We start from the raw sequence: 20,537 nt of genomic DNA, 5'->3' as shown, positions 1-20,537 counted from the left end.
GGCAGTTTTCCAATGCGACCGCATGCACTTTGTCCAGAAGCAGCCCAGAATAGCACAGAGACATTGCCTATGGCCACACTTTAAGGCATCTTGATTGAGCCATGAACCTTTAAAGCATTCATCTGCGCCTCGTCCGGATGAGCTGTCCATCGTCCAGGGTCTCGTGCTTGCGTGTGCCAGCTCGCGCGTACGACGACCATACTGGGCGTTCTTAGCCTTGGACCATGTGAGCCAAAAAGTCCCTGGGCTTTGGAGACAGGTATGTCTTTTGCATGAAATGATACAAGTGCAACAATGCAAAAGGGGAATTAGCTCAAATGGTAGAGCGCTCGCTTAGCATGCGAGAGGTAGCGGGATCGATGCCCGCATTCTCCAGCAAGAGCTTTTATCCAAGGTCCACACGAAGAGACTGACGGAGGCCACGGTGCTTGCTGGGTTAACGTGCAAAAATGTTCTTGGCCCGTACGGGGATCGAACCCGCGACCTTGGCGTTATTAGCACCACGCGCTAACCAACTGAGCTAACCGGCCTCGGAGAACAAGCTTTCGTCAAGCAGGAGCAACAAAGGAGCTCCCAGTGACGGCGATTGAAGTAGATGCAAGAAATATTTCGCTCGGGCTGTGGAAAACAGAAGAGGATCTCCCGTGTTTCTGCCTGGTTTCGAACCGGGGACCTTTCGCGTGTAAGGCGAACGTGATAACCACTACACTACAGAAACCAGCTGCGCTCCACAAGGCACCCTGAGCTCCACAGACCACGTGGGACCAGTACAGCTTGACTTTGGACTGATGTACTAATCTATTCTTTACATGGTGAAATACACCTGCGCTTTACCATGAGCCAGGACTCTGCATCCTAAAGACTTGGCCGTATACATATCAGCGACGTTGCCGTTAGCGCAGTGGCCCTTTCTTTGATTTTCCACCGATGCGCTGAACACATTACTCCGACAGCAGTCACAATCGCAGGGCAGTTTTCCAATGCGACCGCATGCACTTTGTCCAGAAGCAGCCCAGAATGGCACAGACACATTGCCTATGGCCACACTTTAAGGCATCTTGATTGAGCCATGGACCTTTAAAGCATTCATCTGCGCCTCGTCCGGATGAGCTGTCCATCGTCCAGGGTCTCGTGCTTGCGTGTGCCAGCTCGCGCGTACGACGACCATACTGGGCGTTCTTAGCCTTGGACCATGTGAGCCAAAAAGTCCCTGGGCTTTGGAGACAGGTATGTCTTTTGCATGAAATGATACAAGTGCAACAAGGCAAAAGGGGAATTCGCTCAAATGGTAGAGCGCTCGCTTAGCATGCGAGAGGTAGCGGGATCGATGCCCGCATTCTCCAGCAAGAGCTTTTATCCAAGGTCCACGCGAAGAGACTAACGGAGGCCACGGTGCTTGCTGGGTTAACGTGCAAAAACATTCTTGGCCCGTACGGGGATCGAACCCGCGACCTTGGCGTTATTAGCACCACGCTCTAACCAACTGAGCTAACCAGCCTCGGAGACCAAGCGTTTGTCAAGCAGCAGCAACAAAGGAGCTCCCAGTGACGGCGATTGAAGTAGATGCAAGAAATATTTCGCTCGGGCTGTGGAAAGCAGAAGAGGATCTCCCGTTTTTCTGCCCGGTTTCGAACCGGGGACCTTTCGCATGTAAGGCGAACGTGATAACCACTACACTACAGAAACCAGCTGCGCTCCACAAGGCACCCTGAGCTCCACAGACCACATGGGACCAGTACAGCTTGACTTTGGACTGATGTACTAATCTATTCTTTACATGGTGAAATACACCTGCGCTTTACCATGAGCCAGGACTCTGCATCCTAAAGACTTGGCCGTATACATATCAGCGACGTTGCCCGTAGCGCAGTGGCCCTTTCTTTGATTTTCCACCGATGCGCTGAACACATTACTCCGACAGCAGTCACAATCGCAGGGCAGTTTTCCAATGCGACCGCATGCACTTTGTCCAGAAGCAGCCCAGAATAGCACAGAGACATTGCCTATGGCCACACTTTAAGGCATCTTGATTGAGCCATGAACCTTTAAAGCATTCATCTGCGCCTCGTCCGGATGAGCTGTCCATCGTCCAGGGTCTCGTGCTTGCGTGTGCCAGCTCGCGCGTACGACGACCATACTGGGCGTTCTTAGCCTTGGACCATGTGAGCCAAAAAGTCCCTGGGCTTTGGAGACAGGTATGTCTTTTGCATGAAATGATACAAGTGCAACAATGCAAAAGGGGAATTAGCTCAAATGGTAGAGCGCTCGCTTAGCATGTGAGAGGTAGCGGGCTCGATGCCCGCATTCTCCAGCAAGAGCTTTTATCCAAGGTCCACACGAAGAGACTGACGGAGGCCACGGTGCTTGCTGGGTTAACGTGCAAAAACGTTCTTGGCCCGTACGGGGATCGAACCCGCGACCTTGGCGTTATTAGCACCACGCTCTAACCAACTGAGCTAACCGGCCTCTGAGACCAAGCTTTTGTCAAGCAGGAGCAACAAAGGAGCTCCCAGTGACGGCGATTGAAGTAGATGCAAGAAATATTTCGCTCGGGCTGTGGAAAACAGAAGAGGATCTCCCGTGTTTCTGCCCGGTTTCGAACCGGGGACCTTTCGCGGGTAAGGCGAACGTGATAACCACTACACTACAGAAACCAGCTGCACTCCACAAGGCACCCTGAGCTCCACACACCACGTGGGACCAGTACAGCTTGACTTTGGACTGATGTACTAATCTATTCTTTACATGGTGAAATACACCTGCACTTTACCATGAGCCAGGACTCTGCATCCTAAAGACTTAGCCGTATACATATCAGCGACGTTGCCCGTAGCGCAGTGGCCCTTTCTTTGATTTTCCACCGATGCGCTGAACACATTACTCCGACAGCAGTCACAATCGCAGGGCAGTTTTCCAATGCGACCGCATGCACTTTGTCCAGAAGCAGCCCAGAATAGCACAGAGACATTGCCTATGGCCACACTTTAAGGCATCTTGATTGAGCCATGGACCTTTAAAGCATTCATCTGCGCCTCGTCCGGATGAGCTGTCCATCGTCCAGGGTCTCGTGCTTGCGTGTGCCAGCTCGCGCGTACGACGACCATACTGGGCGTTCTTAGCCTTGGACCATGTGAGCCAAAAAGTCCCTGGGCTTTGGAGACAGGTATGTCTTTTGCATGAAATGATACAAGTGCAACAATGGAAAAGGGGAATTAGCTCAAATGGTAGAGCGCTCGCTTAGCATGCGAGAGGTAGCGGGATCGATGCCCGCATTCTCCAGCAAGAGCTTTTATCCAAGGTCCACACGAAGAGACTGACGGAGGCCACGGTGCTTGCTGGGTTAACGTGCAAAAACGTTCTTGGCCCGTACGGGGATCGAACCCGCGACCTTGGCGTTATTAGCACCACGCTCTAACCAACTGAGCTAACCGGCCTCGGAGACCAAGCTTTCGTCAAGCAGGAGCAACAAAGGAGCTCCCAGTGACGGCGATTGAAGTAGATGCAAGAAATATTTCGCTCGGGCTGTGGAAAACAGAAGAGGATCTCCCGTGTTTCTGCCCGGTTTCGAACCGGGGACCTTTCGCGTGTAAGGCGAACGTGATAACCACTACACTACAGAAACCGGCTGCGCTGCACAAGGCACCCTGAGCTCCACACACCACGTGGGACCAGTACAGCTTGACTTTGGACTGATGTACTAATCTATTCTTTACATGGTGAAATACACCTGCGCTTTACCATGAGCCAGGACTCTGCATCCTAAAGACTTGGCCGTATACATATCAGCGACGTTGCCCGTAGCGCAGTGGCCCTTTCTTTGATTTTCCACCGATGCGCTGAACACATTACTCCGACAGCAGTCACAATCGCAGGGCAGTTTTCCAATGCGACCGCATGCACTTTGTCCAGAAGCAGCCCAGAATAGCACAGAGACATTGCCTATGGCCACACTTTAAGGCATCTTGATTGAGCCATGGACCTTTAAAGCATTCATCTGCGCCTCGTCCGGATGAGCTGTCCATCGTCCAGGGTCTCGTGCTTGCGTGTGCCAGCTCGCGCGTACGACGACCATACTGGGCGTTCTTAGCCTTGGACCATGTGAGCCAAAAAGTCCCTGGGCTTTGGAGACAGGTATGTCTTTTGCATGAAATGATACAAGTGCAACAATGCAAAAGGGGAATTAGCTCAAATGGTAGAGCGCTCGCTTAGCATGCGAGAGGTAGCGGGATCGATGCCCGCATTCTCCAGCAAGAGCTTTTATCCAAGGTCCACACGAAGAGACTGACGGAGGCCGCGGTGCTTGCTGGGTTAACGTGCAAAAACGTTCTTGGCCCGTACGGGGATCGAACCCGCGACCTTGGCGTTATTAGCACCACGCTCTAACCAACTGAGCTAACCGGCCTCGGAGACCAAGCTTTCGTCAAGCAGGAGCAACAAAGGAGCTCCCAGTGACGGCGATTGAAGTAGATGCAAGAAATATTTCGCTCGGGCTGTGGAAAACAGAAGAGGATCTCCCGTGTTTCTGCCCGGTTTCGAACCGGGGACCTTTCGCGTGTAAGGCGAACGTGATAACCACTACACTACAGAAACCGGCTGCGCTGCACAAGGCACCCTGAGCTCCACACACCACGTGGGACCAGTACAGCTTGACTTTGGACTGATGTACTAATCTATTCTTTACATGGTGAAATACACCTGCGCTTTACCATGAGCCAGGACTCTGCATCCTAAAGACTTGGCCGTATACATATCAGCGACGTTGCCCGTAGCGCAGTGGCCCTTTCTTTGATTTTCCACCGATGCGCTGAACACATTACTCCGACAGCAGTCACAATCGCAGGGCAGTTTTCCAATGCGACCGCATGCACTTTGTCCAGAAGCAGCCCAGAATAGCACAGAGACATTGCCTATGGCCACACTTTAAGGCATCTTGATTGAGCCATGGACCTTTAAAGCATTCATCTGCGCCTCGTCCGGATGAGCTGTCCATCGTCCAGGGTCTCGTGCTTGCGTGTGCCAGCTCGCGCGTACGACGACCATACTGGGCGTTCTTAGCCTTGGACCATGTGAGCCAAAAAGTCCCTGGGCTTTGGAGACAGGTATGTCTTTTGCATGAAATGATACAAGTGCAACAATGCAAAAGGGGAATTAGCTCAAATGGTAGAGCGCTCGCTTAGCATGCGAGAGGTAGCGGGATCGATGCCCGCATTCTCCAGCAAGAGCTTTTATCCAAGGTCCACACGAAGAGACTGACGGAGGCCACGGTGCTTGCTGGGTTAACGTGCAAAAACGTTCTTGGCCCGTACGGGGATCGAACCCGCGACCTTGGCGTTATTAGCACCACGCTCTAACCAACTGAGCTAACCGGCCTCGGAGACCAAGCTTTCGTCAAGCAGGAGCAACAAAGGAGCTCCCAGTGACGGCGATTGAAGTAGATGCAAGAAATATTTCGCTCGGGCTGTGGAAAACAGAAGAGGATCTCCCGTGTTTCTGCCCGGTTTCGAACCGGGGACCTTTCGCGTGTAAGGCGAACGTGATAACCACTACACTACAGAAACCGGCTGCGCTGCACAAGGCACCCTGAGCTCCACACACCACGTGGGACCAGTACAGCTTGACTTTGGACTGATGTACTAATCTATTCTTTACATGGTGAAATACACCTGCGCTTTACCATGAGCCAGGACTCTGCATCCTAAAGACTTGGCCGTATACATATCAGCGACGTTGCCCGTAGCGCAGTGGCCCTTTCTTTGATTTTCCACCGATGCGCTGAACACATTACTCCGACAGCAGTCACAATCGCAGGGCAGTTTTCCAATGCGACCACATGCACTTTGTCCAGAAGCAGCCCAGAATAGCACAGAGACATTGCCTATGGCCACACTTTAAGGCATCTTGATTGAGCCATGGACCTTTAAAGCATTCATCTGCGCCTCGTCCGGATGAGCTGTCCATCGTCCAGGGTCTCGTGCTTGCGTGTGCCAGCTCGCGCGTACGACGACCATACTGGGCGTTCTTAGCCTTGGACCATGTGAGCCAAAAAGTCCCTGGGCTTTGGAGACAGGTATGTCTTTTGCATGAAATGATACAAGTGCAACAATGCAAAAGGGGAATTAGCTCAAATGGTAGAGCGCTCGCTTAGCATGCGAGAGGTAGCGGGATCGATGCCCGCATTCTCCAGCAAGAGCTTTTATCCAAGGTCCACACGAAGAGACTGACGGAGGCCGCGGTGCTTGCTGGGTTAACGTGCAAAAACGTTCTTGGCCCGTACGGGGATCGAACCCGCGACCTTGGCGTTATTAGCACCACGCTCTAACCAACTGAGCTAACCGGCCTCGGAGACCAAGCTTTCGTCAAGCAGGAGCAACAAAGGAGCTCCCAGTGACGGCGATTGAAGTAGATGCAAGAAATATTTCGCTCGGGCTGTGGAAAACAGAAGAGGATCTCCCGTGTTTCTGCCCGGTTTCGAACCGGGGACCTTTCGTGTGTAAGGCGAACGTGATAACCACTACACTACAGAAACCGGCTGCGCTGCACAAGGCACCCTGAGCTCCACACACCACGTGGGACCAGTACAGCTTGACTTTGGACTGATGTACTAATCTATTCTTTACATGGTGAAATACACCTGCGCTTTACCATGAGCCAGGACTCTGCATCCTAAAGACTTGGCCGTATACATATCAGCGACGTTGCCCGTAGCGCAGTGGCCCTTTCTTTGATTTTCCACCGATGCGCTGAACACATTACTCCGACAGCAGTCACAATCGCAGGGCAGTTTTCCAATGCGACCGCATGCACTTTGTCCAGAAGCAGCCCAGAATAGCACAGAGACATTGCCTATGGCCACACTTTAAGGCATCTTGATTGAGCCATGGACCTTTAAAGCATTCATCTGCGCCTCGTCCGGATGAGCTGTCCATCGTCCAGGGTCTCGTGCTTGCGTGTGCCAGCTCGCGCGTACGACGACCATACTGGGCGTTCTTAGCCTTGGACCATGTGAGCCAAAAAGTCCCTGGGCTTTGGAGACAGGTATGTCTTTTGCATGAAATGATACAAGTGCAACAATGCAAAAGGGGAATTAGCTCAAATGGTAGAGCGCTCGCTTAGCATGCGAGAGGTAGCGGGATCGATGCCCGCATTCTCCAGCAAGAGCTTTTATCCAAGGTCCACACGAAGAGACTGACGGAGGCCACGGTGCTTGCTGGGTTAACGTGCAAAAACGTTCTTGGCCCGTACGGGGATCGAACCCGCGACCTTGGCGTTATTAGCACCACGCTCTAACCAACTGAGCTAACCGGCCTCGGAGACCAAGCTTTCGTCAAGCAGGAGCAACAAAGGAGCTCCCAGTGACGGCGATTGAAGTAGATGCAAGAAATATTTCGCTCGGGCTGTGGAAAACAGAAGAGGATCTCCCGTGTTTCTGCCCGGTTTCGAACCGGGGACCTTTCGTGTGTAAGGCGAACGTGATAACCACTACACTACAGAAACCGGCTGCGCTGCACAAGGCACCCTGAGCTCCACACACCACGTGGGACCAGTACAGCTTGACTTTGGACTGATGTACTAATCTATTCTTTACATGGTGAAATACACCTGCGCTTTACCATGAGCCAGGACTCTGCATCCTAAAGACTTGGCCGTATACATATCAGCGACGTTGCCCGTAGCGCAGTGGCCCTTTCTTTGATTTTCCACCGATGCGCTGAACACATTACTCCGACAGCAGTCACAATCGCAGGGCAGTTTTCCAATGCGACCGCATGCACTTTGTCCAGAAGCAGCCCAGAATAGCACAGAGACATTGCCTATGGCCACACTTTAAGGCATCTTGATTGAGCCATGGACCTTTAAAGCATTCATCTGCGCCTCGTCCGGATGAGCTGTCCATCGTCCAGGGTCTCGTGCTTGCGTGTGCCAGCTCGCGCGTACGACGACCATACTGGGCGTTCTTAGCCTTGGACCATGTGAGCCAAAAAGTCCCTGGGCTTTGGAGACAGGTATGTCTTTTGCATGAAATGATACAAGTGCAACAAGACAAAAGGGGAATTAGCTCAAATGGTAGAGCGCATGCTTAGCATGCTAGAGGTAGCGGGATCGATGCCTGCATTCTCCAGCAAGAGCTTTTATCCAACGTCCACGCGAAGAGACTGACGGAGGCCACGGTGCTTGCTGGGTTAACGTGCAAAAACGCTCTTGACCCGTACGGTGATCGAATTCGCGATCTTGGCGTTATTAGCACCACGCTCTAACCGGCCTCGGAGACCAAGTGCTCGTCAAGCAGGAGCAACAAAGGAGCTCCCAGTGACGGCGATTGAAGTAGATGCAAGAAATATTTCGCTCGGGCTGTGGAAAACAGAAGAGGATCTCCCGTGTTTCTGCCCGGCTTCAAACCAGGGAGTTTTCGCCTGTAAGGCAAACGTGATAACCACTACACTACAGAAACCAGCTGCACTCCACAAGGCACCCTGAGCTCCACAGACCACGTGGAACCAGTACAACTTGACTTTGGACTGACGTACTAATCTATTCTTTACATGATGAAATACACCTGCACTTTACCATGAGCCAGGACTCTGCATCCTAAAGACTTGGCCGTATACAAATCAGCGACGTTGCCCGTAGCGCAGTGGCCCTTTCTTTGATCTTCCACCTATGCGCTGAACACATTACTCTGACAGCAGTCACAATCGCAGGGCAGTTTTCCAATCCAACCGCCTGGAATTTGTCCAGAAGCTCTCCCCTCGTTAGGGCAGAGGAGACTGATTTCCCACGTCAAGGGTAGATTTACTCCCCACGAAACTAATGAAAATCACTTGATGGCCTGTGCCATACGCTGTTGGACTTTTAGCTTGAGCCTAATCAGTTACATAAATGACACATCTGTGTCACATATGAAGAAACTGATTGGATTTGTGCCTCTTTTATCTGTGTGAACTTGAACATCAACCTTTTGCGAACAAGATCAAAGAGAATCTAGGCAAGCCTAGTTTTGCTGGACTGGAATTAGCCATATAGTCATTTTCATAAAGGTGTTTGTGGCATTTCAAAATCAGGAATGCCCAAATACATAACCTTGTCATTGGAACGTCTGGAGAATCTTTGGTACTTCCTATAAATATCTTTGTTTACATGTGGCTTGTGTTGTACAGAAAATATGGATGGCATGACAAATAAATGCAGAATGCAGGCATCAGTGTTTTTCTTGTTCATTTTATTTAAAAGTATATATAGTAGATGACCACCAAAACACACCAAGAACATTTTGTTGATTTTAAGTGTGATTTTAAGCATGGTTCAAAATTTAGTTAACAAACTGGAATGTGAAATATGTCTGAACTAACAACAAATGGTGTAGTAGCGCCACCTTAAGTTGAGAAATATGGCTAAACTAACATTTCCTATTTATGCATGCACGTTTCAACATTAGGAGTCAGTCAGTCAGCAAGCGAAAATGCCTCTTCTAGGCCATCCGGCAATTGATGCATTTCTTATATATTTTCTTTCACAAAACTAACCTGAATGTCAAATGATTAGCTTAATTGAAGTTTTTTAATAACATAATTTTGGGAGTAAAAACATCCTCGAACTCCTCCCCTCAGCCCTATATATAAATCCGGTCTCTCCCTCCACTACCGGTGTGCGACTTTGAGCCTTCCATTTCCTTCTCTGGCTTAACAGCCACTGTGTTCCAGTAATGTGTTCCAAAAATAATGCTTACTTATGAGAGGCTAATGAGAGGAACCCTCCTTGTCTCTAGCCTCTACGGAGCCCCTGCACAGCAATGCAATGACATCAGGACCTCGTCTCTCCCGATTCAATGTCAATTGCATTCCTCATCTTCCTATTGCTCTACCTGGTTGTGTCTGATATCTAAGCCAGTAGTCTCATTGTATTATTGCCTTTGCTGTCTCACAAGTCTGTGCCTTAGAGGGCTGTTTTGAAACTAATATTAACTAGTAATTTGAAATACCTTGACATTTTTACAAATTTCACCTACTTAAAAATATTTGTTTCCAAAAAGCTAATGCTAATATTCAGCCCTAACCCAGCAACCATAATGTGAGAGAAGTATGTATGTCATTCATCTTTTTGTTTAAATGTAAACTTGGACTTTCCAAAAACCTATTTTCAAAGGTGATGATATATATTGGAAAAACACATTGAGAACATTCATGAAGTTTTCTTTTGAGCTCCAAACTTTGTACACATGTGTGTTGGCTACACACTGGTGTTTACAACTTTCTTACATTTTATTTAGTTTTTCTTTTATATTGTTACAAATATGATGTGACATTGTTTTTCTCAATAACTGTGGCTCACACACTGACTATTCATGAGGGGAAAATCCCCTTTCCACTGTCAAAGATAATGGCCCATTAGCCCCCAACCCATCCCAATTACCAATCATGCCATCCCCTTTCATGCTAGAATTTTCCAATAAAGGATGTTCAATTCACTCACAACCTAATGCCATTCCTCTACCATCACATACAGTCATGTGAGGTTTCGCATTCCTTCAAAAATATTTGAGTTCACCTCCCCATTTCAGCCTTATCTCAAAAAGTATCAACATATCAGACACTGTGAAGGATGTTGCTTTGTCAAATCACTACTGTGTGTTCTGATATGTGGGCCACAGTAGACAGCATGGGTAGAAGGGTTTGTGTCAAGAAAAGGATTAGAAAAAACTGCACAACTACCCTTTTCATGAGCAAAATGTATACTAAAACATGTGAACAATACAACTCTGTTGATGATCTGCTGGATAGTTTTAACTCAAAAATCATCAGTGTTATGTATGAGATTGCACCAGTTAAAATGAAGGCTATGTCTTAAAAACAGAAACCCCATCGAGAAATGCTTCTGTTGTTCAAATCCAAAAGAGGGAATGTTGCAAGGCAGAGCGCAGATGGCATGAACCCAGTCTTCATATTCACAAAGGAATCTTCAAAGATAGGCTATGTGAAGCGCAAAAATATGCAAAACACAACAATCCTATATTACTAGCATCATCAACAACAACATTAACAAGAAGCAAAATTACAATTAGCAAAATCCTCTTCGCTGTGGTCAGACTTACAAACTCACCAACACAAAAGGCTCCTGAATTAGTATCAACTCAGAGTAATGAGTTTGCATTCTTTTTTGACACTAAAATCCAGAACATCATTGAGAAAATAGTTTTCAGGCAAATCACTAGTTTCTTGTCCATAGACAACAGCCTAGACTAATTCCAATCTGGGTTTCGGGCTAATCACAGCACTGAGACAGCTCTAATTAAAACTATTAATGACGTTCACTTAAATACAGAGGCTGGAAAGATACATCTTCTACTACTTCTTTATCTCAGTGCTGCATTTGAAAACATTGACCATAAAATTCTTATAGAGGGACTTGCAAAATGGGTTGGACTGATTACTATAATGTCTGTTAACTGGATTTCCCAAAAAGACTATAAACACCCGAAAAACACTTTTTAGTCTACAAATGAATTTCTACAAACATTATAAATGGTTCTGGACAGCTGAATATTTAAAAAAAATTTTAATATAAAGTGAGCTTAAATGTTGCACTGATAAAAAAACGCAGCCAACACAAGCTAACTTTGAATGACAATATCTCAATATTTCTTTATGTGGGCAAAATAATATTTAATAGAATGCTTAGTCCTAAATGTTTTTGTACATTTTTATTTAGGAAGGAACATATTTTTCACCATTAGTCACTATGGACCATTTAAGCCCTATATGCTTAATTTAAGATAACTCTGTGGCTGTGTCTTAAACATAAGGCAGAAACCTCGATGCCTTGCTGTGTCAGTGCCTTAGTGCAGTATTTTAAAATGAGAGTGTTTATAAAGGTGTAAAAATCAGCCTTTGTACAATACAGGAGGTGTTCTCTTTTTAAGTTATGACCCTTCTTTGTCTGGATCCACAACCTTGATATTGCTGCAGGTTTATCAGTTACCTAAATATTCCACCTTTAATTTGTTGGCTGAATATTGTGAGACACTTACCATCGCCAGTTCTATGTCTCAATCGCTGGTTGTTCTTGGTGACTTTAATTCAATTGGACTCAACCTCCTTCGTATCTGTTAATTTCATGTCACTACTCAGCTGTTTTAGTTTAACCCAACATGTTGATTTCACAACTCTTAAGCATGGCCATACTCTTGATCTGATTTGTTCCACTGGTTGTATTGTAAATGGGATCTCAGGACTGTGTATTTGTATATCTGATCACAAATGTATTACAGCTGTCTTATTCCGTAACATCTTTGCCCTGAATACTTTGTCTTTCTCTGCTCTACTCAGATCTTCTTCTCTCCTTACAATCTGTAATCTTTCTTCCCCTGGGGCTAATTTTTCAAAACTTTTAATGTTGATCTAAATTGTATGGATAATCAAATCCCCCTTTTTCCTATCCAGGCTCAAAATTATCTCAGCGATTTTCCCCCAGTTTTTCCAAAACATTTTCAAATTGTATTAACCTGGTCCGAATATCTAAGGATAAGGATTGTAAAAAAGCTTTTGATTTTTTGCCCAGCCCTAACCCATTGTGCAAGTATCAGAGGATCGCTAACCAATATTTGTCATCTTGCTATCAGCAGAGCAAAGGATAAAAGACAATTTATTCTTGTTAAAAATATGATTTTGTTTTACTACTCCAAACAGAGGAAAAATTTATTTTACAGAACACTGGTTTATTTCCAAGACATTTCTGTACCAAGTGTGTCCTGCTTGAATACACCTTTCAAGGTGAGATAATGATAATCCTGTTATTTGGTATCAAAACTATCCAAGATTCTGGTAGAAGTTTTGAAATCCCAATTTAGCATTTAAAAGCTGCTCACGCTAATTACGACTCTCAGTTAATTAATGGATCTGGCCATGATCCTATGCGACTGTTCTCAACTGTTAAAAAGTTACTTCATCTATCTACCTGAGCTGTGCTGATAGATGTAAAGCTTTTCTCAATTTTTTCCAGGATAAAATCACTTGGGAGGTTGGGCTTTCTCAACCCTGTCTTTTGATTGTTCTGGCTCTTCCCTTAATCCCTGTATCAGTTTTTTTAAACAAATTATGTCTTGTTGAGATAGATGATGTACCACATATCTCTAAATCTAAATCTTCATCTTGTCTGCTTGACCCTGCCCCAAATCTCCTGAAGCTATGTCTTTCTGATATTTCTGTTCCTATTTCACATATCATTAATCTTCCTCTTACTACTGGTATTGCCTCCTGACCTGAAACTGGCTGCTATGACTATGCCACTGTTAAAAATACTGGCTTTGATCGCACTGTTATGGAGAATTTAAACTTAATCTCTAACTTACCTTTTTCCTTTAAAATCCTTGATAGGGTTGTTGCTCCAAGATTATTTGAGAAGCAATAGTCTTTTTGAGACATTTCAGTCAGGTTGTCATTGCCATCATAGTACTGAGACTGACCTTGTCTGTGTCCTTAATGATCTGCTGTTATTCTCTGACTCTTTGTGCATCTGTTTCACTCTTGCTAAATCTGCTGCCTTTGATATAATCAGTCATAATTTACTCATTTCACATCTCTCCTCTGTTGGTCTTTCTTCTTCTGTGTTGTCCTGGTTAATTTCTTATTTACCAGATAGGTTTCAGTTTGTTAGCATTGGGAAGCACATATCAGTTACTGCACCAGTAATTCAGGGAGTACACCAGGGTTCTGTTCGGGGTCCCCTGCTGTTCATCAGGTTTATTAGGGTTCAAGTACTACAGTGCGCATAACCCTATTTTATTTGTTACGGTTTTTCTTATTATTATTCTTTTTCCCTTTTCTTTGTTTGCAGGAGTCTGATAGTTAATAATTATCAAAAAAAGTTGAAATTTCGATTCAATATGGCCGCCATATGTAAATGAACCTCTTCGGCTTATCTTATGTTTTACTTATAAATTTATAACAATTTCATACTTTACTCAAATGTGTTCAAATTTCATATTCTACTTCCAGATATGATTCTAAGATAGCATGTCAAAGGAGGAGTCAATATTCATATAGGGGGCACTGTAAATGCTACAAGTTTTTATCTCAGCATCCGCAAGGCAGATCGGACCGCTGTTTGTGCTTCTGTGGGCAAGGCTATAAGTGGAAAATTAAGGACAATTCGATTCAGGTAAAATTGTGAACGTTATCGGCCAATCAGATGTCAGCAGATGTTTGACAACCTTAACAAGGTCCAATCATCATGGGATTTGAATGGTTTGTCCTTGGTGGCACTTCCTAAGTGCATAAAAACTTTCGTAACAATAACCACTGGGGGCGCTTTATCAAGAAAATATGATATATCTCAGAGAAAATTCACAGAGAGGGCCTCACAACTTTGTAGTTGCAAGTGTTGTCAAAAAATGCATCATATTTTCTCAATCATCAGTTGTTTAAAATTTAATCTTTTCGAACTAGTCCATGGAATTTTGCTCTATTCCTAAACAATTGACTTTGTTAGAATCTGCAGAGTCTGTACATCAATAATTATCAAAAAAAGTTTAACATTTGGACAAACTGTTGTTGTAATAAATCAATTAATCGAAGTGTGTGGAGCTTTAAACATTCTTTCAGCTGTAACTCAAACAAATTAAGCCCAATCAAGACCAAATTTGAGAAACTTATGTATGGCTTTACTATGAAGCAGCATATACAATATGACTCCAATCCACCAAACGGGGGCGCTACAATTGGACAATGATTAAATGGGCTTTTTTGTGTTATAGCACCATCTAGGATTGCAGTGGCACCACAATTTAATCATGTCATCTGATCCTCATACTGATCAAGCATGTGCAGTTTTGAAATTTTTGGGGAAAGTGTTTTTGAGTTATAGGTGCATTTGTAATTTCTAGAATTCATGCTGGATCTCCATTATTGGGAGAGGCCTGTAAGCCATATAGTGATGAAAGTTCAACATTTTATTGATAATTATTATAGGTCAGGTCTTTAGGATTCTGCTGATACCACATATGTCCATGTAAGGAAAATATCCATAGAGTAGTACTCCCTTAAATAGTTCTGTAGATGCATTTATACTATAACTGCTTAGCAATACTATGCTACAGTAGTAAATTCTTTTACCACCAGATAGAACTACAAAACTAAATATTGTTTTGTTGACCTATATGGAGGTTAAGATCCTTTTCACCTGCACACATCAATGGTCATACCATATGAATATGAATGTTTATCATAATTAAAAATTATAAAGTCACCTATACCTCTTCAAGTGGCCATTTACCCTCTGTAGTGGAGTATGGATCGAATAAAGAAATGAAATGTTCTGAATGAAAAGACTCTCCCTCTTGATAAGGATTTCTTTTTTTGGAACAGAACCCCACATTCCACAGAATTGTGTGTGTGCGTACAGACTCTGCTCCCCTCCCCACACACACACACACACACACACACACACACACACACACACACACACACACACACACACGCACACACCTAAGGTCTACATCAAACGACGCCTGGCTACGACCCCCTCCTCTAAAGATAACACCCCAGTTTATGATGCTTTTAGACAAAAAGAACATCAAACAAAGTGGGGAATAATTATGATTAACAATCCAGTTTTATGACGAGCGGCATCAAGATGGCAAACCTTATCTCCTGCAGAAATCAACAGATGGCTAATGGGATTGAACTCTGTTTGAACTCCTGTTAACCCATCCGCACAGGACGAACAGCATGGACCAACAGCGACCCCAAGTGGACGTTTGCGAAATCACGTCTCGCCTGAGGCCGTCTAAATACATAACGGACTTAATCAAATTTTAATAAATATGTTTATGTAATATGTATGAATGTCACTCTCTGTGGTCCTCAGATGAACGTCCACCATCTAATGAAGTGATGTGTATTACTGTTTCAATCATGAAAGAAAGTTTCTGTCTCTGATTAGGAAAACGAATTAGTATCTTCTAGCATAATATTGTAGTGGGATGTAATCGCAAAATACCCAAGATATATATATACGTAGATGTTTGATATTAATAATCCAGGACACTCATTATGCTATACCACAAACATGTATAAGTCATTTGTGTATGCGTGAATCTTTTCTCTCTCTGTGAAATGTGAAACAAGTCACGTGAGCCTCAGACCCAGGATCCAATCAAAAGAAGGATACCTCCCAATTGGGCGTGACCACGCCACCTTTGAAAAGAGAGTGCCCGACTCCCGTCTCTCGCTTTCGAGCTTCCGCCCTTCGCACTCTAGCTTCTGCCCTTCGCCCTCTTGCTTCCTCTTCTCGCCCTTCCAGCTCTTCGGCCGCTCTCCGGCGACATCCTCACGTTGCGCTCAATCTCTTCAAGCGCGATGCTCTTCTTCTTCCTTACGCCGATGAAACAAATACTCTAAAAGGATCTGGGATGCCCCCCTTTTCTCAGGGGACAATCCAGCCAGGCCTGCAGTTCTCCGTGAGGGAATTCCCCAGACTGACGTCACCCGGTCTAAGGCCAAGAGTGTCTGACTCAAACTGGAAGGAATCCCCTTTCCAGCGAGCCTACCTTCGACGACACGGGGAGGATAAGAAGCAAAAACCCGGAGAACGGAGATTAAAACTGTGGGACCCGACGGCTCGGTGAAAAAGGCAAAAAGAGTAAGCAAGCAAACTTTATTCACTTTTCAGAAGCTGATGCCTAATTAAGTCTCTTGATAAATGTATCCTCATTTTTAACACGTTAGTTAAGTCATATTGCCTAGCCTATCTTTAGATTCGAACTAGTTTGACCTGCGTTGATCCAGTGAGAATTCATAAGATTATGCTATGTTAAGTAAATATTCCTTTTCCTTTTAATAAAATATTTTCATTATTTGAAATAACAGTGTGTGGAGTCTGTTCATTAAAAGTCTGAAAATCCTGAAGAACTCACGTAGCGATGACAGTATTCACTCTCTAACTACTTGTTAATGTTTTGTTAGTTAAGTCAATCATAAAAAGAATAATTATTATCATTAGTCAAACATCAGTAATCATAAGAGTTTGAATAAGGTCAAACGCTACAAACACAATATATAAATATATATATAATATATATTTATATATATCATGGTGTATACACAACACCTCACTCAGTACATCAGAATAAAACAAACCATAACAAAAGGTATTTCCTGATTAGTTATAATCATCAAATTAAAAGAAATAAACACATGAGATATATCAGTCTGTGTGTAATAAATGAGTATAATATACAAGTTTAACTCTTTGAATGGAATTACTGAAATAAATAAACTTTTTCATGATATTCTAATTTTATGATCAGCACCTGTAATATACAAGTTTATAGTATATATTGTATATAGTAATATACAATATTATTATTCTGGAGGAGTCCGATTTTAAAAGCACATCACACAAAGGCCCTCTGGCATCACACACATCACACAGAAACAACCACACCTCAGAGACTGTAGAACGCATGTCACAAACACAAGCACCTATTACAAATAATCTGACACTGCACATACCTACTTGGCTCAATGTCTAACTATTTTGCCATAGCCACAAATGTCAATACATCCTCTCCCAATCAATTCATAGTACAGGAGTTGTCAGATTTGACTTGACTGCCATATTAAGCCAGTTAGTGCTTGAACCCGCAGATAGCCGCTAGCAGCTCTAGTTCTATTTATGTTTATTTTTACGCTGATAACATTAAGATATATCTTTGCATCAAACCCACTGAATAATTCCCATCATCTTCACTGTTTTCCTATATTCAGGAGTTAACATAGTGGTAAGAGCAAACTTTCGCAAGTTTAACCCTAAAAAAAACAAACATTTTTTTTGTTTGTTGGTACCAGGTACTAAGTTGTTTCTGTCTATTCAGATTGTCCTCCAATTATTGATAATATCCCTGTTTGCCCATCAACCTCTTTATGAAACCTCAGTGTCCTGTTTGATTCTTCTCTCAGCTTTGTCCCACATGTCAAATCTCCAAGTAAGTCTGCATTTTTTCCATCTGCATGTTATAGCTAAGTTCCACCCTCTACTTTCCTGTAAAGATGCTGAGATACTGGTGCATGCATTCATTACTTCATGGTTGGATTACTGCAATTCTCTGTACTATGGCTTACCTTCTAATACACTCCACCCTCTACATTCAAAATTCTGTGGCTAGAGCCTTAACACATTCTAATGGTGCTTTTCCACTACATGGAGCCTACATGACTTGGCACGGCTCTTTTGCTTTTCTACTGGCAAAATCTGGCACATGGTCCCTGGAACCATGTAAGTTTTCAGTACCAGCTCACTCCGGGATCCAACCGGGACAACATGTGAATACACGATGAGTAAACAGCGCCTAATTTTACAGCCGCCATTGTATTCAAAAAAGGTTTTCAAAGCCAGCAATTCTGGTTTTGCAACATCACCGGCTCCATTTCACGGGGAGCGTTGCCAGCGGAAAAAAAAACATGCCAAGTCAAGCCGTGTTGAGTTGAGTCATGTAGAGCCAGACCCATGCGGTGGACAAGCACCATAAGACATCTTCCCATATCACTTGTCCTCCACCAGCTTCACTGGCTCCTGGTTACCGAACACATCAAATACAAAATCCTTCTGTTGACCAGCTGGCCTTACATGGCTTTGCTCCCTTCTATCTGTCTTCACTCATATACCCCACAGCCAAGGGCATAGATTTAAAACATGATAAAAAAAAATAAAGGCCTGATATACCACATACGCTATTCTACGTGCTTTTAAACTATTCTGAATAACAATTCAAACTATATTCATAGCTACAGAGAATTTTAGCCTGCTGCATTCTGTGTTCCAAAACCTAGCATTGCCATAATGGTATTACTCAATTCATTATTAAACGTGATTTAACCTTTTCTGCACTTTTGAGACATTGACTTTTTTTTTCTTTTTGAGGGGATCAAATTATTGGTGGGGACAATTCAATAATCACTTGATATTGGTGGAGACACGTCACTTCTGTCCATGCTATGCCTTTGCCCATTGCGTAAACTCAGATTCCAGTCTCAGGTCTTCTTTTGAAAATCCTTAGATACAGGCTTTCCTCAATGGGCGGCAGGTCTTTCAGTGTTGCTGGCTTCACACTTTGGCATTCATTACCCTCCTCCATCCACCCTCCTCTCTTTCCATCTTTAAAACTCAGCTCAAATCCTATCTTTTCTCAAAACACTTTCTCTCTCTGTAATTTATTTTATTTATTTATCTTATTTTTTTCTCTTAAAACCCTTCTCATTGTAAAGCGGGTATGTGAAAAGCACTATATAAGTGTAACTTATTATTATTTGTAATTTATTCAAATTCAATTCACTAAAAGCAATGAAATCATTTAACAAATAAAATAACTGTATTAAAAGAAATTACAATTAATCTTTGTTTATAATTTGCTTTAAATAGCTGATGTTGAATCATTGGTTCAGATGATGGAAAAGCTAGCAAAAAAAAAAACAGAGAGAGAGTGCTACCAGGATAAAGTCTGGGTAATGTCAGGAATGAATGTTGCAGGTGATCCCATTCATACACACAGCTCCTCCGGATTACCATGCACGTGTCAAAGGGGTAGTAGAACTTGTCATGAAATACGCAGTCTGATATATATATATATTTTTTTTTTCTATATTCTATGGATGCTAAAAATTATTATAAATGATTACTACACATTCAAAACACATTCATAACTATTACTTTAATGATTACTACTACATTAAAAGTTTAACAATATTTAAGCAGTCTGTGTTAATCCTTTACAGAAATTATAGAAAAAAAGAATGTTGGGCTTTTCAAAAAAAAAGAAAAAACAATAGCAGTGCCAGCATTTTTCTATAAAACTCAAAAAATGTATGCTTAACCTGAAAAAAAGCATCACTTTACATTTAAATAGCAGCATGACCATTGTTTCTGAGGACTGCTTCACATATGTATTGCATGAAGTCAACCAATTTCTGGTGCCTCTGGAAAGGTATTTCAGATAAAAAAAATACATCCCATGTCTTCTGCATTTTGCCTCAGAAACTGCATTTTTAATGTCATCCCAGCGGGTTGTTTGTGGGACTCAGGTCAGGGGATTGAACTGGCCACTCCATTACCTCAATCGTCTTTATCTGTAACCAAGATGTTGTACACAACGTACTGTGACTTGAACTCAGTGCTCAGGGTGGGGGTGTTTAACACACTCTGTGGCCAGTAAACACAAAAAAAATGTTGCTTTCATCAAGCTACAAAATGTTGCACAAATTTCTCTTTGGGCCAGTCAGTGTGTTCCTTAGCAAATTTGTACATTTTGTGAAACTTTAAAACGTTAACTTGGAACCTTAAAAGACTTTTACACTTGTTAAAGTAATAAAACAAGATACCTCTTCTTTGTTAAACGGAAACTTTGCTTTGTGTATTTATAAGTGAACTAAGATTTGTCTAAATAGAATTTAATGTCAGCTTAGAAAGTTAACCTAAAAAAAAAAAAAAAATTATATATATATATATATATATATATATATATATATATATATATATATATATATATATAT

At 43.3% G+C, this 20,537-nt stretch overlaps 14 non-coding genes across 14 annotated transcripts; 6 read left to right on the top strand and 8 right to left on the bottom strand.

Moving 5' to 3' along the window:
- The first annotated feature begins 302 nt into the window (after positions 1 to 302).
- trnaa-agc (transfer RNA alanine (anticodon AGC)) lies at positions 303 to 375 on the top strand. Its single transcript has one exon. It is a non-coding gene; the product is annotated as a tRNA-Ala (tRNA).
- Positions 376 to 645: 270 nt separating this feature from the next.
- Positions 646 to 718, bottom strand: trnav-uac (transfer RNA valine (anticodon UAC)). Its single transcript has one exon. It is a non-coding gene; the product is annotated as a tRNA-Val (tRNA).
- An 895-nt stretch (positions 719 to 1,613) lies between these two features.
- On the bottom strand, positions 1,614 to 1,686 carry trnav-uac (transfer RNA valine (anticodon UAC)). The gene has a single exon. It is a non-coding gene; the product is annotated as a tRNA-Val (tRNA).
- Positions 1,687 to 2,581: 895 nt separating this feature from the next.
- Positions 2,582 to 2,654, bottom strand: trnav-uac (transfer RNA valine (anticodon UAC)). Its single transcript has one exon. It is a non-coding gene; the product is annotated as a tRNA-Val (tRNA).
- A 552-nt stretch (positions 2,655 to 3,206) lies between these two features.
- On the top strand, positions 3,207 to 3,279 carry trnaa-agc (transfer RNA alanine (anticodon AGC)). The gene has a single exon. It is a non-coding gene; the product is annotated as a tRNA-Ala (tRNA).
- Positions 3,280 to 3,549: 270 nt separating this feature from the next.
- trnav-uac (transfer RNA valine (anticodon UAC)) lies at positions 3,550 to 3,622 on the bottom strand. The gene has a single exon. It is a non-coding gene; the product is annotated as a tRNA-Val (tRNA).
- Positions 3,623 to 4,174: 552 nt separating this feature from the next.
- Positions 4,175 to 4,247, top strand: trnaa-agc (transfer RNA alanine (anticodon AGC)). The gene has a single exon. It is a non-coding gene; the product is annotated as a tRNA-Ala (tRNA).
- A 270-nt stretch (positions 4,248 to 4,517) lies between these two features.
- trnav-uac (transfer RNA valine (anticodon UAC)) lies at positions 4,518 to 4,590 on the bottom strand. Its single transcript has one exon. It is a non-coding gene; the product is annotated as a tRNA-Val (tRNA).
- A 552-nt stretch (positions 4,591 to 5,142) lies between these two features.
- On the top strand, positions 5,143 to 5,215 carry trnaa-agc (transfer RNA alanine (anticodon AGC)). Its single transcript has one exon. It is a non-coding gene; the product is annotated as a tRNA-Ala (tRNA).
- A 270-nt stretch (positions 5,216 to 5,485) lies between these two features.
- Positions 5,486 to 5,558, bottom strand: trnav-uac (transfer RNA valine (anticodon UAC)). Its single transcript has one exon. It is a non-coding gene; the product is annotated as a tRNA-Val (tRNA).
- A 552-nt stretch (positions 5,559 to 6,110) lies between these two features.
- trnaa-agc (transfer RNA alanine (anticodon AGC)) lies at positions 6,111 to 6,183 on the top strand. Its single transcript has one exon. It is a non-coding gene; the product is annotated as a tRNA-Ala (tRNA).
- Positions 6,184 to 6,453: 270 nt separating this feature from the next.
- trnav-uac (transfer RNA valine (anticodon UAC)) lies at positions 6,454 to 6,526 on the bottom strand. Its single transcript has one exon. It is a non-coding gene; the product is annotated as a tRNA-Val (tRNA).
- Positions 6,527 to 7,078: 552 nt separating this feature from the next.
- trnaa-agc (transfer RNA alanine (anticodon AGC)) lies at positions 7,079 to 7,151 on the top strand. Its single transcript has one exon. It is a non-coding gene; the product is annotated as a tRNA-Ala (tRNA).
- Positions 7,152 to 7,421: 270 nt separating this feature from the next.
- trnav-uac (transfer RNA valine (anticodon UAC)) lies at positions 7,422 to 7,494 on the bottom strand. The gene has a single exon. It is a non-coding gene; the product is annotated as a tRNA-Val (tRNA).
- Between the last annotated feature and the right edge of the window lie 13,043 nt (positions 7,495 to 20,537).

The sequence above is a fragment of the Hoplias malabaricus genome, chromosome 15, assembly GCF_029633855.1.
Source record: "Hoplias malabaricus isolate fHopMal1 chromosome 15, fHopMal1.hap1, whole genome shotgun sequence".
In the NCBI taxonomy this organism is placed as follows: domain Eukaryota; kingdom Metazoa; phylum Chordata; class Actinopteri; order Characiformes; family Erythrinidae; genus Hoplias; species Hoplias malabaricus.
This window is presented reverse-complemented; position numbering and strand designations above follow the sequence as displayed.